This window comes from Marmota monax, unplaced genomic scaffold (genome assembly GCF_021218885.2).
Source record: "Marmota monax isolate L192 unplaced genomic scaffold, Marmota_monax_Labrador192_F-V1.1 WCK01_AAM20220418_F8-fsc00103, whole genome shotgun sequence".
NCBI classification, from domain to species: Eukaryota; Metazoa; Chordata; class Mammalia; order Rodentia; family Sciuridae; genus Marmota; species Marmota monax.
The window spans coordinates 888,291-901,068 of NW_026694286.1; positions in this window are offsets into that span (position 1 = coordinate 888,291).

Genomic DNA, 12,778 nt, shown 5'->3' on the forward strand with positions numbered 1-12,778 from the left:
AAACAGGAGTCAGTTATATGTGGTAGAGCCAAGTGTACAAACCGAGTGGGCACAAAGTGAAGACTGCTGTGTCACATGTCAATACCCACCAGAAAACAGCTACAATAGAAGAGATACTGACAAAATCACTCAGTCAGTTGAAGTTAAGCAAAACTGATGTAATTGGGCACCTGCATGGCCATACTTCAGAAATGGAAGTCATATGTATGCCCAATAGCAAGGATCCATATGTACAAGATTGATCTAGTGACCTACTTCTGAATGTTCATCTTGTCTGCAACAGAGAATGATATTGCGCCTCTGATAAGTATTATTCCTTAAATAGACCAAATGACCATTTGATGACAAGTTGACTCCATGAGTCCTTCCATCCTAGTAAGACTAGCATTTTATCCTCACAAGAATAGATCACTATTATGGTAAATGAAAACACAACATATTAAAACATGGACTACTACTAAAGTAAAACCCTGAGGAAAATTCACAGTTTTAAATACATTTTTAAGAAATAATTAAGGGCTGTAGTTTTGGCTCAGTGGTAGAGCGCTCACCTAGCGCATATGAGGCACTGGGTTCCATCCTCAGCACCACATAAAAATAAATAAATAAAGTAAAGTTTTTGTGTTGATCTACAACTAAAAAAATTTAAATAAATACTTAAGAATCTAACTCAAACTTTAGGGAAAAAATGAAACTAATTGAAGCAAAGCAGAAGATAATTATTGAATAATAAGCAAAAACTAGTCAGTATGAAAACAGACATACTAAGTTTAAAAAAAAATTAGTAGAGATGCCCTTTTCTCCCCATAGAATCTCAATCCCTACCATTATCTGGGGTTTAAGGAATGCCTGATCGGGAAGCAATGATTTCCACATATATAACATTGGTCAGTGAAAGAAATGTAGGAGTGAATCCATGACAATGGGATATTGACTTATCATATACTGACCTAGAATGGCTGGAACAGACTTCTAAAGATGCAAGTGATATGCATGTTTGGAGAACTAACTGAAGGCATCCCGCAATATACAACCCAGGGCCACGGTTGTGGCTCAGTGGAAGAGTACTTGCCGAAGCACTGGGTTCAATCATGGTACCACATAAAAAATAAATAAATAAACAAGATAAAGATATTGTATACATCTACAACTAAATATATATAAATATAAATATATATGTATATATATATATATTTTTTTTTTAATACAATCCAGTTTGGGGGCTGGGGCTGTAGCTCAGTGGTGGAGCACTTGCCACACACATGAGCCACTGGGTTCAATCCTCAACACCACATAAAAAGAAAGAAAGAAAGATATTGTGTCCGTCTACAACTAAAAAATATATATATTAAAAAAAATACAACCCAGTTTTAAAATCGCAGACCTCTATATGGGCTTTGTTCCCAGTAAGAAAAATACATGGGGGTTGAATCAAGTAGTGGAACCAAGATTTGCTCCATATAACATCAGTCTCGGTGATCCAATGGCGATTTTGTGATTCCCAAACTCTGCAGGATTAAAGGTCCTATTCCCAATGTAGACATATTCTTGCCCAAGGTACCATGAATCTGCCTGTTACAGCTACCATTTACAGCTGCCACCACAATACTTTGGACTTCATGTGCTTGGAGAGCAGCAGAAAAGTAAAGGAGCCACCATCATGTCAGAGACAAATTACCCTATTCACCAAGGAACTAGACCAGCTTTTGTACAATGGGCGCAGAACCAGGTGATCCAATGAGCACTTCTAGTATGCTCTTGCCTCATTGTGACTTTGAACAAACAAGTAGAGCAAACCCCAAAGAGAAATGTATTAATGAACTTTAAGCAGAGCATCGAGTAAGCCCAGTTGGCAGTTAGGAGTAAGGGAACTGGGGATGGAAAATGAAAGAGAGAGAAGATGAATGCTAATTACGGCCCTGAGATCAACTGTAGGAATAGAGGCTGTCATTCTTCCTGCTGACCCCACTCTCACATCTCTCAAGAAATGCCCATGGAGGAGTTAGGCCCTAAGCCTGTGTGAAGTGGAAATGTTTGGTGAAGTGTGGCTCCTATGAGAATTTTGTCCACAGGATTTGTCCACAGGAAGCAAATTGACTTTGGCTCAAGAATTCCATTATAGCTTTCCCACAGCTTCCTCAGAAGACCCAGCAGTATATAAAACTTTAACCCAATTTTCTCTCCCTCTCCTTCATTGCTTTGTGGTTGGATAACTTTCTCAGATTTTTCTGGCACATTTAATCCACCTTGGTTTGTTTCTAGGAAGACTTGCACTAAAAGATTTATAAATTAGAGAGATTTTTTTTTTTTTTTTTTTTTTTTTAGTACTGGAGAGTGCACCTAGTAGTTCTCTATCCTTAGCTACGTCCTCAGACCTTTCTGTTTTTTTGTTTTTTGAAATAGAGTGTTAAGTTGCCAGTGCGGTCCTCAAACTTGGAATCCCTCTGTCTCAGCCTCCAGAGTTGCTGGGACTGCAGTCATTTGCCACTGCCCAGATGGGGAGGCTCAGCTAAAAAAAAGCTGGGCATATTTTTCTTTCTTTTTTTTAATAAGTTTTAGTTGAAGTTGACACAATATCTTTATTTTATTTATATGTGGTGCTGAGGATCGAACCCAGGGCCTCGCACGTGCCAGGTGAGTGCTTAACCACTGAGCCATACCCCAGCCCCATATTTTTCTTTTTGTTGAAAGTCCTTTTGTTTTTTTTTTTTTTAGCTTTTCTTCATAAAAGTCTTATGGGGGGGCGGGGGCGCGGTACTGGGGATTGAACTCAGGGGCACTCAACCATGGAGCACTCAAGCACTCCCCAGTCCTATTTTGTATTTTATTTAGAGACAGGGTCTCACTTGAGTTGCTTAGTACCTCACCGTTGCTGGGTCTGGCTTTGAACTCGCAATCCTCCTGCCTCAGCCTCTCAAGATGCTGGGATTACAGGTGAGTACCACCTAGGTATCTTTGCACCACCTAAGTATCTTGTCTTATTATAAGTGTGTTTTTTCTTCCATTCTACTTTCCTGTTTGTGGTTTGTATATATTAAAGTTACTGATTTCTACATATTTATCTAATTTGTCTCAAACTTACAAATCTTATTATTCAATAGTTACATTGTGGTTGAATCTCTTGGTTTTTCTAATTATAATTCCTGTGAATAGTAACAGCTCTACTTATATCTTTTACTTATTCTTCCAATTTCCTTTTGTCTAATTTTCTTGGCCAGTTAAATACAAGAATGTTAAATACTAATTGTGAGAGAGGCCATTCTTGATTTTTTCCTGATTTTAGTGATGATGCTTTGAGTGTTGTCCCATTAATCATAATCACAACTTTTGTGCTAAATGATAGATATGTTGGTAAGGAAGCACCTTTTTTTTTCCTCATTTTATTATGGTTGTTGAATTTTATCAAATGACTTTTAAGCATCTATGACATTGCTATATAAGTTTTCTCTCTGAAGAGTTTGTATGATTATATTCTTAACACATTAACTATTCTTACTTTGCTAGAATAAATCCTATGAGATAATGGTGTTGCTTTCCCTTTTTAAACGAAATGTTCTCACCGTCTTGCCCAGGCTAGAGTACACTGGTTATCTACAGGTGCTGTCCCTCTACTGATACTTAGTGTGGACAACTGATCAGCCCACTACAAACTTGAACTTCTGGGCCTGAGTGATCCTGCAGCCTCAGCCTCCTAAGTAGATGTGCCATTGTGCCTGACTGTATTTATTTCTTTTAATATACTCCTGGATTCTCTTAATATCTTATTTGAACTTTATTTTTTGCAATGATAGTCATAAGTAAGCATGGTGGTATGGTAGTTTTTAATTTTTGTCAGGTTTTAGTACCAATATTATATTCACATCAAAGAAAAAAGACATTTTTCTTTTTACAAATAGCATAAATATTCTGGAATAACATAAAAATATTAAAATAATATGATTTCTTTTTCTTTTGGTGCTGGGGATCGAACCCAGGGCCTTGCGCATGCAAGGTAAGCACTCATCCAACTGAGCTATATGCCTAGCCCTAAAATAATAAGATTTTTAAATTTGGTATAATTTCATATCTGAGTGGGCTGCTTTTTATGTATATAGTACTTTGACAATTTTACCTAGGTTTTGCTTTGTTTTGTTTTGTTTCTGGTACTGGGGATTGAATCCAGGAGTGCTCTGCCACTGAGCTACATCCCCAGCTCTTTTTATTTTTTATTTTGAGACAGGGTCTTGCTAAATTGCTGAGGCTGACTTCAAATTTGTCATCCTCCTTCCTCAGGCTCCCAAGTTGCTGGGATTACAGGCATGCACCATTATACCCAGTTTTACCTTGTTCTTGTAGAACTCAGTTAAAGATTTTGTTTTAAATATCTTCTGTAGATTTGGTAAACTATGTTATCTTATACATTCTTTATTTAACCCAGTTTCTGAAATTGATTTGCACAGAACTCAACAAAGTAATTTATCGTGATCTTTTTCCACATGGTTCTAGGAAACAATAAAACAAAATATATGAATTATTAATTTTTATGCAAATTGTTAAGATTTAAAAATTAAAAATTTTTGCTTATTTGAACTCTCCCCTTTTTCTTAGAATCAAATAGCTAATGATTTCTCTATAAGTGTTTTTAACTTAATACTAGTTTTTTTTTTTTTAATTGTAGATGGGCACAATATCTTTATTTATTTATTTTTTATGTAGTGCTGAACCCAGGGCCTCACACATTAGAGGCAAGTGCTCTACCACTGATCCACAACTCCAGCCCCTTGTTTCTGTTTTTTAACTGGATAAATTTTTGCTTTTTTTCTCTACTAATTGACTTCTGTTTTGCTTCAATTTATTGGGTTGGTTTTTCCTTTCTAATTTTTGAGTTAGATTCTTAATTTTTATTTTTATTTTTTTTTAGTGGTGCTAGGGCTTAGACTCAGGGCCTTACATGCTAAGCTCTACCACTGGCTATATATAGTATAGTCTTACCTCCTTTTTTTTTTTTTTTTTTTTAGGATTTTCTCTGTGGAATGTCACTTGGGATGTCTTGCTTACCCATTTAATAGGCAAAAGAGATCTCCCAAGGGGAACAAGTTGAAATCAATAAAATTGACTGTGTACAACTTAGCAAGGCATCCAAGAAGTCAGGCAGCCCTCCAAGGAATGTGCAAAACGATAACATGGCCAAGCAGGTGGCACACATCTGTAATCCCAGCGTCTCAGGAAACTGAGGAAGGAGGATTGCAAGTTCAAAGCCAGCCTCAGCAATGGCGATGCACTAAGCAACTCCGTGAGATGTGTCTCTAAATAAAATATAAAATAGAGCTAGGGCTGTGGCTCAGTGGTTGAGTGCCACTGAGTTCAATCCTCAGTACCAAAAAAAAAAAAAAAGTAACATGACTAAAGTGAAAGGCTCTTTTAACTACAGTCCTGTCAACTACTTGGCAACTACTTGGGATTTGGTCAATGAAATTGCCAAGCAAGCAGTATATGGTTAAATTTGGGATGTTTAAATGGCTCTTGCTAGTGTGGTAGTGCAGGCTGTCATCCCAGCGGTTTGGGAGGCTGAGGCAGGAGATTCACTTTAAAGCCAGCCTCAGCAAAAAGTGAGGCGCTAAGCAACTCAGTGAGACCCTGTCTCTAAATAAAATGCAAAAGAGGGGCTGGGGATGTGGCTCAGTGGTTGAGTGCCCCTGATTTCAATCTCAGTACCCCGCCCCCGCAAAAAAAAATGCTCTTATCAAACTGAGTTTGCAAAGGACAAGTGGCCCCACTGTTCTGTGAGAGTGGTATGATAGTGGAGTTGTTTATTCTTTACAAACCTAACAACCTCTGACTAGAGAGAAAGATATCAGCTTTAAAGCAGGAGACTCCACCCACCAGATTTGGGCAGGATTAAGGGACAAATGGGGAAGGCCCCTTACTGGAGTGCCTCTGAGGGGGAGGTGACAGCTCCTTGTTGGTGGAGGGTGAGATAATAAGTAGCTCTCCACTGACAGCTCTTCCAACTCCTGAGAAAGGAGGGAGATGTCCATGCTAAGCCAGTCTGTTCACTAGTAGAAACTTTTGGGGTACTCTGTCTAAAAGAGGATACAAACCAGAGCAGTGTCCTAGCAGAAGGGTGTCACTGTGGGAAAAACTACTCCTTCCTTATCTTTTCGCTTCAAATGTAGAATGAGTAACTATCTCTATGCATTAAAGAATAAGTTGTTTGTTTGGACACTTGATAGAAGCTTCATTTTGCTAAAGAAAGAAAGAAAGTCCACTGAATTGGAAGATAAATAAACTAACTATAAATTGGAATCCCTAGATATCAGTCAACTTCAGCAGGGAAAATGAGAGAAAGTCTTTTTTGAGTTGGTTTTTCCAGGCAAGGTCCAAGTCATATAAATCCTGGAAAAGGAATTCTAATTTCCACACCTACAATCTTAATGCCTCCACTTCTGAAAGTGGGGTATGAAGAAGTGAAATAGGGGCTGGGGATGTGGCTCAAGTGGTAGCGTGCTCGCCTGGCATGCATGAGGCATTGGGTTCGATCCTCAGCACCATATAAGAATAAAGTAAAGATATTGTGTCCACCTTAAAAAAAAAAAGAAGTGAAATAGCCATTTACTTGAAATAGTCCATTTTCAGGAGAAGAAGGAAAGATGTGGAATGAAATCATGCTGGAAATGGAGTTGGCTGTGGAGAAGGGGAAAGGCTGGTTGGTTGTCTCTGACTTATCAGGGTAGAGCCACCAGATAGAAAGTAGTGAGCAAGGGGTGGATCCTGAGAGCAACAAGTCCAAATATTCTCCATCTGTGGATAAAGAGAGGGTGAGCAATTGAGCAACTGAGACCCAAGAACAGCCTGTTCTTGAGTCTCCCCTTAAGTAAACTTATATCCTGGAGCAAAGAAAGGGAACTTGGAGAGTTCCATCAAGCACATGGGAAAATGTGGCTTCGAAGAGGAGAGGTTGGAGACTCTAATTCTATGGGCCAGACACTCTGAGAATTAGAGAAGCCAGCCAGAGCTAACAAAAGCCAGTTAAAGCCCAGTAGCTATCGTACTCACAGAGACTAAAGTTGTTTATTGAACTTACTGTTGCAATGAGAAACTAGTCATGGGATATTACAGTCAGATAGAGTGGGGAGGAGCTTGTTATAGTGTTGGAGTTTGTGTGGGTTGCTTGTAAGAGGAGACTGCTAGTTTTTGCAAGTGCAGTATAACCTTTATTAAATTTGGTTAGAAACATTGTTCTGTTAGCCTTCTCCCTGGCTTATTGAAAACATCATTTATTACAGTATGACTCTTAGCAGAGTCTGGCAAACTCTGCTTAGAGTTAAGAGTGCTGGTTGGAGAAAGTAATTTCACTGAATAGAAGGCCATGGAAAAAGTCTCTGTAGGGGGCTGGGGTTGTTGCTCAGTGGTAGAGCGCTCAACTAGCACATGTGAGGCCCTGGGTTCGATCCTCAGCACCACATAAAAATAAATGAATAAGGGCTGGGGCTGGGGCTCAGCAGTAGAGCACACATCTCTCATTTGTGAGGCCCTGGGTTTGATCCTCAGCACCACATAAATATAATAAAGATATCGTGTTCACCTACAACTAAAAAAAAATTTTTAAATAAATGAATAAAATAAAGGTATTGTGTCCACCTGCAACTAAAAAATAAAAATTTAGACGCTGGGATTGTGGCTCAGTGGTAGAACACTTGCCTGGCATGTATGAGACACTGGGTTCAATTCTCAGCACCGCATATGAATAAATAAAATACACGTCCATTGACAACTAAAAAATATTTTTAAAAAATTTTTGAAAATCTCTGTAGGGTTATAATTCTAGAAGAGTAATCCATGAACAATTCTATAGAGGCAGAAGATAATGAGAGCTATCACTTGTGTGCAGATAGATGGCCACTGAACAACATAAAAATATCTAAGGTGAACTTTCCTTCAGATACTCGTTAGCTCTTTCCTGCACTCTCATGGAAGTGCTCTCCTGTGAGAAGATTTAGAGACAAGGAAGAAGACTAGGAACTTGGGGAGAAAGTACCACAATTACACTCTGTGTTAGAAATTGCATGCTTCCCCTTTCTGTTGTGGTTGGCTTTGAGCTAGAACACCTTGAGGAATTTGGCTTTGAGTTGCAAGCAGTTTTTCTCTCAGATTTGCAAAGTTGGAAGCAATATACTATTTAGTATTGACTTCCCTTTGTTCCTTAAAAGCAGCAAGGTTGAACAAATTTAGTATTACAAAAGCATTCTTAAAGGGTTCAGATTTTATGGATTTAAGAAACTAAAATGTTCAGGGTGACCCTGTAAACTGTGTGTGTGTGTGTGTGTGTGTGTGTGTTTGTGTGTGTGTGAACTTGTGATCACTTTAACTTCTTTATTCTTTTTTTGACCAGCCTTTTTTTAGGTTTAGATCACAGGAACAGGAGGAGGGACACACCCAACAGCTGTAGAAGCAGGAAACATCTACTATAAAACTGAAGTATGAAAACTGAGAGTATTTGTGTATTTTTTGTTCCAACTTGCTTGAAAAAGTCTACATTTCATATACTTCTAATTAAGAACAGAGAAGCTTCGTTCTCTTGGAGAAGAGTATCCAACATGATGTAGGCAGTATTTTCCTGGCAAACATATCGTTTCCTTTGGAGATGTACTTCTCTTCTAGATCACCTTTTAGAAGTATTGAGCTGTCTCATGAGACAGCAGAGGGGCAATTATAGGAGTCATAGTTGCTTCAAGCTGATAGAGAACTGGGTAGAAAAACAGGCCTGGGCTTGGCAAAGTCCATCTTGCGTTAACTATTGATGGAGGCCTTTGGAACTATAAAGTACAGACTTTGAGGAATGGGAAAAATAAACATTGTCCTTGTTTTTTATAATGTATGTGGTTATGTATAACTAAATGAGCTACATGCTATATTGTCTGTGCATCTCTCCTGGGGATGCTACACTCTAATTTTGCCTTATAAGAAGAAGATGAATAAGAGTATCCAGTTTTCCAGGAAGAGATCAGCTCTCTTATAGGAAAGTGAAACCTAAATGAGAAATAGAAACTCAGTCCATAGGAGGAACATCTATTTCCTCCTGGACTTCATCTTGGGACTATATTTGAAATAATATAGACATGCTTGAGGATACTACTGATTATTAAGGGAAGATGCTCTCTGTCCCTTTGATGGTAAGGGCTATAAACTGAAAATAAGTCAGATGTATTTTGTAAATCAGACTATCCATCTATTCTTCTTTAAAAAAAAAAAGACTTTGTTTTTAAGCTGGGCACACCTGTAATCCCAACTACAACTACTTGGGAAGCTGAAGCCAGAGGATCACAAATTCAAGGCCAGACTCAGTAATTTAGCGACACCCTGTCTCAAAATGAAGAAAAGGGAGAGGGGGATTTTACTACTGAGCTGGTGATATAGTTCAGTGGTAAAGTGCTCCGGGTTCAATTCCCAGTTACCTCCCATCGAAAAAAAAAAAAAAAGACTTGTTTTTGAAGATCAGTTATTAGTTCACAGTAAAATTGAAAGGAAGGACTGGGTGTGGTGGCACACACCTATAATCCCAGCAACTGGGGAGGCTGAGACAGGGAGGATAGAAAATTTGAGGCTAACCTCAGCAACTTAGCAAGACCCTGTTTCAAAACAAAAAATAAAAAGGGCTGGGATATCATTCAGTATTAAAGTGCCCCTGGGTTCAATCCCTAGTACCCCCCCCCAAAAAAAAAAAAACGTTGAGAGAAAGTTACATATTTCTAATATTTATCCTGTCCACACCCATACACAGCCTCTTGCATTGTCACCATCCCCCACCAGAATGGTACATTTGTTATAATTAAGGAACCTTTCTTTCCTGGTCCATAATAATCACCCAAAATCCACAGTTTACACTGGGATTCACCCTGGGTGTTGTACATTCTGTGGGTTTGGGTAAATATATGATGGCATGTACCCACTGCTCTAGACCCGACAGAGTATTTTCATGTCCTAAAAGCCCTCTGTGTTTTGCCTATTCATCTTTATCTTCACCCTCTGAAACCAATGATATTTTTCTGACCCCCCAGTTTTGCCTTTTACCAAATGACACATAATTAGAATGATGCTTTTTCAGTTAGCTTCTGAATATTCTTTTTACTTTGCAGTACCAGGAATTGAGCCAAGGGGTTCTCTACCACTGAGCTATAACCCCGTTCATTTTTTTTTTTTTTTTTTTGATACCAGGGATTGAACTCAGGGGCACTCAACCACTGAGCCACAGACCCAGCCCTATTTTGTATTTTATTTAGAGACAGAGTCTCACTGAGTTCCCTGGTCCTTTAATGTTTTATTTTTAAGATAGGGTCTTGGGCTGGGGTTATGGCTCAGTGGTAGAGTGCTCACCCAGCACGTGAGGTACTAGGTTCGATCCTCAGCACCACATAAAAATCAATAAATAAAATAAAGGTATTATGTCCAACTACAATTAAAAAAAAAAAAAGACAGGGTCTTGCTAAACTGCCCAGGCTGGCCTCAAATTTGTAGTTCTCCCACCTCATCCTCCTGAGTCACTAGGATTACAGGCATTTGCTACCACACCTTGCTCTTTATTTTCTTTTCTGTAGTCATCATCCTGCTTGTCTCCCTTGGTCCAGGTTTTGCAAAACATGGTGTTCTGACTATCACATAAAAGTTGTTAAAAATATTAATTCCCTTTCCCATAACTAGCTGACTCAAAATATATATATATAATATATAATATATAGGCATGAAACCTAGAATACATAAACATGAATTATATGTTGTTCTTATTCCTTCTACAGTCTGAATATCCCAGTAAGATCTCAATAGTGCTGCCAGAAATTAAGAAGATCTGTGTTCATAAAAGGGGAGAAAAATTTTAAAAAATATCTGATGGTGACAGCAACAAAAAAGATCCCAGAAAAACTGGGTTTTCAAAATCTAACTGTTCTTCAGAGCCCATGCCTAAATTCTCTTTCTGTTGCCAGTTGTGGAAACTTTAATTTGACAAGTATTGTCAGAGCTAGTGATTTCCTACAGACTGGCTCTTTCTGGAGAAGCCTGGAAATACCTTACCTATTATTTGCCATGGGATAAAGCTTGAGGTTTCCAAGTTGTTTTGCTGTGAAATCTTTAGGAAGGTGATCTTCAAGCTACACAATACCTTTCTGTAACCATTTCAGTAGGACCCACCCCCTTTTTGTTTTCAGTTCTACCTTTTCTAAGTGCAGATGATCTCCAATTTAACATAATTCCACTTTTAATTTTTTTTCTCTTGGTTCTTTTTAATGCATTCAATGAAATTTAATTTAAACAAATCTCCTATATATCCATGACTTTAATTTGTAATAAAAATTAGTTTTGAGACTGCTGTACTTATTTTTTTCAAAAATAATTGAAAGACAATCAAAGACCCTATTAATGCTTATCTTTGTGCACATATATTAGGATAAAATCTTTTCATATATGTTATAAATGGTAAATTGGCTAACCCAAACTATATTACCTCATGTCAGCTTTGTTCAAAAAAGGCTGATTCCATGCCTGATAAAACAGATATGTGAGATAAGTAGAAAAATCTCTAATATAAAACTCTTACAGACTGAAATAGAGAAGAGGTAGTCAAGATCAATAAGAAAACGATGCTTCTAAATTTGACTTATAACTTTTCAGCTTTACAACGATGTGAAAGAAACTTGCATCTAGTAGAAAGTGTACTTCAAAAATGATTTTTTTTAATTTAGGGTCTCACTATATTATCAAGGCTGGCCTTGAGTTCACAATCCTCCTGTCTCAGGCTCCCAAAGTAGTTGGGACTACAGGTATGCACCACTGTACTAGATCATTCTTCAGATTTTGAGTGTGGATCTTTCCCAAGTTTAGAGAGATATACCAACTGGTCCTCTCAAGGCTGGGCAGTGAATCACAGCAGCTAGTCAGCCTAGCAATCATGAGAAGCAACAGAGACTACAGAATACTGCCTTGAAAGCTATGATGTTCAGTAGGTTTGGTGTATTAAATGCACTGTCTACTTATAATTATTTTCATTTTATGATAAATTTATTGGAACATAACCCCATTGTAAGTCAGGGTGTACTACAAGGATTCTTCACCATCATTTCATTTGGAATCTGAATCAAAGATTGGAAATGACTGACCAGACTGCTATGTGGCTTCCAGAGGTCTGTGACACACCCTAGTGTGACACTGACAGCACTAATAACAATTGAGACTTGCTGCTTGCCTTACATATTTGCCACACGCACCCAACTCTATGCCTCCACATCCTCTGCCCCATCCTTCCCTCCCCCTTTGCGTGCTTTTTTCATTACTAATCTCCTGTAAAAGCAAAACCAACACTTTGTTCTGCTTCCACTATGATTAAGCATATCACATTCTGTAGCAAGCAACTAAATAAAACTACTTTGCACTCTTAGGAAAATCTGAAAATAAAAGGGTCGGAGAGAAGGAAGATGGCGGCGAGGGGAGTGCATTGCCCCCGTGTGCTGCTTCACTGTGTGGGAGTATGACAAGTCAGGACGGCTAAAGTATATCTTGTTAGGAATTTCCAGCAATAGTGGGGTGCTCCGGAACCTGGAGGAAGGATTTCCATCGCACGAGGATCGGCTACGGGGACTCAAACGCGAGAGGTTTGTCGCACGGAGGGTAACACTGCTTATTCAGCAAATCGCCCCGCGGCTAGGGTCTGCAGCGCGCGCTGGGAAACGAGGAGATAGCGACGCAGGGATACAGCGCTGCAGTTTCTGCCAGCCGTGCAAGCACCGTACTCAGGGCTGAATTCTGGGTT